Here is a 5,114-nt window from a genome sequence, read left to right as displayed (position 1 = left end):
CTCACTTTGTCACCCTTGGTAGAGTGCTGTGGAGTCACAGCTCACAGCAACCTCTGGGCTTAGGCGATTCTCTTGCCTCAGCCTCCCGAGTAGCTGGGACCATAGGTGCCTGCCATGATGCCCGGTTGTTTTTTTGTTGCAGTTTGGCAGGGGCTGGGTCTGAACCCACCACCCTGGGTATATGGGGCCAGCGCCCGACTCACTGAGCCACAGCGCCGCCCCCGACCATTTTTTTTTTTTATTGCAGTTGTCATTGTTGTTTTTGGCCATCCAGGGCCAGGTTTGAACCTGCTACGCTTGGTGTATGTAGCCAGCGCCCTACCCACTGAGCTACAGGTGCCACCTGCTCCTACTCTTCAGCAGCTTCTATTTTTTTTTTTTTTGAGAGTCTCACTTTGTCACCCCAGGTAGAGTACTGTGGCATCATAGCTTACAGCAACCTCAAACTCTTTAGCTCAGGCTATCCCCTTGCCTCAGCCTCCCGAGTAGCTGGGACTACAGTCGCCAGCCACTACAACTGGCTAGTTTTTCTATTTTTAGTAGAGATGGGGTCTTGTTTTTGTTCAGGCTGGTCTTGAACTCATGAGCTCAGGCAATCCACCTGCCTCAGCCTCCCAAAGTGCTAGGATTACAGGCTGCTTCTTTGGTTCTTGCTGGCTTGTGATGAGGCCAGGCTTCAGAACCGATGTTCAAGGTGCTGTGTGACTAGACCTTGCTATCTATTCCTCTAGACTGTGTCTTTCCACAGCCTCCACATCTTCATATTCCAGCTGGGACTACAGGCGCCCAACACAATGCCTGGTTATTTTTTTAGAGACAGGATCTCGCTCTTGCACAGGCTGGTCTCAAACTCATGAGCTCAAACAATCTGCCTGCTTCGGCCTCACTGAGTGCTAGGATTACAGGTGTGAGCCACCATGCCTGGCCTTCTCATCTGTTTAAAAGCTAATGTTGTGCTTGCTTTGGCAGCAGGTACACTAGATTGGAATAATATAGAGAAGGCTTGGAGCCTGTAGTACAGTGATTACTGCGCCAGCCACATACACTGAGACTGGTGAGTTTGAACCCGGCCCGTGCCAGCTAAACAACAAGCTAAGGCGGAGGATTTCCTGAGCTTACAAGTTCGAGACCAGACTGAGCCAGAGCAAGATCCTGTCTCTAAAAATATAGCCAGGCGCTGTAATAGGACCCTGTAGTTCCAGCTACTCAGGAGGCTGAGGCAAGAGAATTGTTTGAACCCAAGAGTTCGAGGTTGCTGTGAGCTGTGATGCCATAGCACTCTACCAAGGGTGACATAGTGAGACTCTGTCTTAAAAGAGAAAAATTATTTAACATTTAAAAAATAGGGGGCAGCGCCTGTGGCTCAAAGGAGTAGGACATTGGCCCCATATGCTGGAGGTGGCAGGTTCAAACCCAGCCCCGGCCAAAAACTGCAAAAAAAAAAAAAAAAATAGGGGCAGTGCCTGTGGTTCAGTGGTTAGGGCACCAGTCCCGTATACTGAGGGTGGTGGGTTCGAACCCAGCCCCAGCCAAACCGCAACAAAAAATTGCCAGGCATTGTGGTGGATGCCTATAGTCCCAGCTACTTGGGAGGCTGAGGCAAGAGAATTGCCTAAGCCCAGGAGTTGGAGGTGGCTATGAGCTGTGATGCCACAGCACTCTACTGAGGGCAATAAAATAAGACTGTCTCAAAAATAAAATAAAATTTTAAAAATAAAATTCAGTAAATAAAAATTAAAGTTATTTTATAACATGGCCTATCTTAAAGGCCATTAAAAATATCCATGGAAATAGGAAAACTAGTCAGGTGTTGTGGCGGGTGCCTGTAGTCCTAGCTACTCAGAAGGCTGAGGCAAGGGAAGAGTTTGAGGTTGCTGTGAGCTGTGATGCTATAGTACTCTACTAGGGCAACTAGTACTCTACTCTGTACTCTACTAGAGACTCTGTCTCAAAAAAAAAAAAGGGAGGGAGCGGCACCTGTGGCTCAGTGCGCAGGGCACCAGCTCCATACACCAAGGGTGGCGGGTTCAAACCCAGTCCCATCCAAACTGCAGCAAGGAAATAGCTGGGCGTTGTGGCAGGTGCCTGTGGTCCCAGCTGCTCGGGAGACTGAGGCAAGAGAATCAGAGTTGGAGGTTGCTGTGAGCAGTGTGACACCATGGTACTCTACCAAGGGTGATAAAGTGAGACTCTATCTCCACAAAAAAAAAGTATTGACTTAATGCAAGGATGTGAAATAATTTGGTAGGCTAGGTGGAGCTGTACAAAGAATGGCTGCTCCTGCCCACATGTGTAGATTGCAGTTTGGCAGACCTGCATCTGTCTCCAAGTTTACGCTTCACCTATGTGACCTTGAGAAAGTCACCTAACTTTCTAGAATATCAGTCTCTTAACCTGTGGGATGGGAATGTGAGAAGATTAAATTAAATGCAATGCTTCTGGATCAATAAATATCACATGCCGAATGGTTGGTGAAAGGTGGTCTTGTTAATAACCTAACAGAGGAAAATACATGATCAACATAAAGTAGAAGAAATAAACTTACAGCATGTAATTGTCCCTTTAAAGAGAAAACTCACAATGATCCCCTTTGTTTTAATTAAAACACCCTAACTTGTTACCTATAAGAATTCATTTTCTTGGTTCAGTGCCTGTAGCTCTGCAGCTAGGGCACCAGCTACATACACAGGAGCTGATGGGTTAGAACCCAGCCCGGGCCTGCCAAACAACGACAACTACAACCAAAAAAAATAGTCGGGCATTGTGGCGGATGCCTGTAGTCCCAGCTACTTGGGAGGATGAGGCAAGAGAATTGCTTAAGCCCAAGAGTTAGAGGTTGCTGTGAGCTGCGACACCACAGCACTCTACCAAGGGCGACATAGTTAGATTCTGTCTCAAAAAAAATTCATTTTCTTAGGCTTGAAGAGCCCTTGGCAGACAACATGAGTGCAAGATTCCTACTCCAACTCTCTGCTACAGTTCTTGCCAACACCAGATTCCAAGGAATCGGATAAGCTGAAAAGAACACTTGCAAATGCTTTACTGAAGCAGAAACCAAGAAAAGCCCATTTTTCCCTTTAAAAAACTAGCTGTTTTTCCTCAATGGCCCAGCATTTTCTCCTTTCCTGCTTGTCATGGTTGTTCACTCTCTCTCCTCTTTCTTTCTTGGGAAAATAAACTTTGCAGTTCTTTCTGTCCTAATCACTGTGTGAGAATTCTTTCTCCAACCCCTGTGCCCCTCCTGACTCCTCTGAACACCTAGGAAGTTTCCATCCTAACATTCAGTGAATGAAATCCTTCTTAAAAGTACAGGTTGTTCGGGTGGCGCCTATGGCTCAGTGAATAGGGTGCTGGCCCCATATACCGAGGGTGGTGGGTTCAAACTGGCCCCAGCCAAACTGCAACAAGAACAACAACAAAAAATAGCCAGGTGTTGTGGCGGGTGCCTGTAGTACCAGCTACTCAGGAGGCTGAGGCAAGAGAATCGAGGTTGCTGTGAGCAGTGTGATGCCACAGCACTCTACTAAGGGCAATAAAGTGAGACTCTGTCTTTACCAAAAAAAAAAAAAATACTCTAGATGGTGGTTTATGGCTGGGCCTACAGTTCTAAACCGCTGAGTTAGGGAGGAAAAGCTGCAGGCTACTTTGAACACCCCCTTGCAGCCCTCCCCACCCACTGCCCATAGCTGAGTCAAAGCCAGTTCCCCTGCAAAGGACAAAAGGGAAGGAAATGAGGCTGCTTCATTTGCTCTCTGACTGGATCTATTTCCTCACCCAAGATTGCTGGTATATCTGTCATCTAGCCTCCTTAGGAATGCTGTCCTCATAGGGTCACTTTAATGGCTGGAGGGCCTGGACTGTCAGGAGAGGCAGGCTCCCTGGAGGCAAGGGAATTGTTTGAGACCACCATTCCCAAGCCTCTTCCACTTACTCTGGGCTGCATGCCTGGGGAGCCTATGGAAGCAGCCTATAGAATGTTCTGAGAACATTCTTTGGCCACACTGATCTAATCCAAATTCTATCAGTCTTCCCAATCCTAGGATATTCCTAAAGAATATCTCCTTTTTGGAGAAAGTGAAATAAGTTCTACAGATTATAGCAATGTCAAGTTCTTAGTTTTTAATTGTACTATCTTTATGCAAGATGTTACTATGGGGGGGGGGCAGAAAAGCCCACAGAACCTCCCTGTTTTTTTCAACCCCTTGTGATATAATTATTCCAAAATCAATTTTGTTAAAAAATCTGCTTTCAACTTACTTTCCACTAGCCAAGCCAATATCATCTCCCTCTCAGATCCTTGCAGCCACTTCTAGTCATCTGTTTGGCTTTGGTCTTTTCACACAGTAGTCCATGTAGAGAATCCCAGACGCAAATTTTGCCCCATTCCAAGCTGTAATTACTAGTCTGTTGAATAGAGTGAGCCAGCAGTGCTCAAGGCCCTTCAGACCCTTCCCACCTTATCTGCCATTTCCTTTTATCATGTTCATGCTCTGCATCTCCCGCAGTGCCTGGACTACCCTTCCCCCTTTCCATCAACAGCTAAAGCTCATTTGAATGTCACCTAATGTTAACACTTTCTCACTGGTTAAATGGAACAATAACCTCCATCCTGTCTCTGTAAAAAAATCCAGTGTGATATTGGCTGGAAAACGCCTTTAATAAACGACTATTAATAAATTCTTCCAAGAGAGGCAGGAGCAAGGCGAGCAGATCACGTCCCCCACAACCACGTTAACAAACCCTCAACAGCGGGCGTGGTGGCTCATGCCTGTAATCCGAGCACTCTGGGAGGCCGAGGCGGATGGATTGCTTGAGCTCATGAGTTCGAGACCAGCCTGAGCAAGAGCGAGACCCCCCGTCTCTACAACTAGCCGGGCGTTGTAGTGGGCGACTGTAGTCCCAGCTACTCCGGAGGCTGAGGCAAGAGAATCACTTAAGCCCAAGAGTTTGAGGTTGCTGTGAACTGTTACGCCAGGGAACCCTACCGAGGGCGGCAGAGTAAGACTCTGTCTCAAGAAAAATACCCCCAAACCCAACAACAACAAAAACCCTCAACGGCCAGGCTCCGCCCCTCGAGAAACTCCAACGGTCAGACCCCGCCCCTCGAGGGTCTC

The sequence above is a fragment of the Otolemur garnettii genome, unplaced genomic scaffold (assembly GCF_000181295.1).
Source record: "Otolemur garnettii isolate 467f Iridium unplaced genomic scaffold, OtoGar3 scaffold00077, whole genome shotgun sequence".
Lineage (NCBI taxonomy): Eukaryota > Metazoa > Chordata > Mammalia > Primates > Galagidae > Otolemur > Otolemur garnettii.
Note: the sequence above shows the minus strand (reverse complement) of the source record.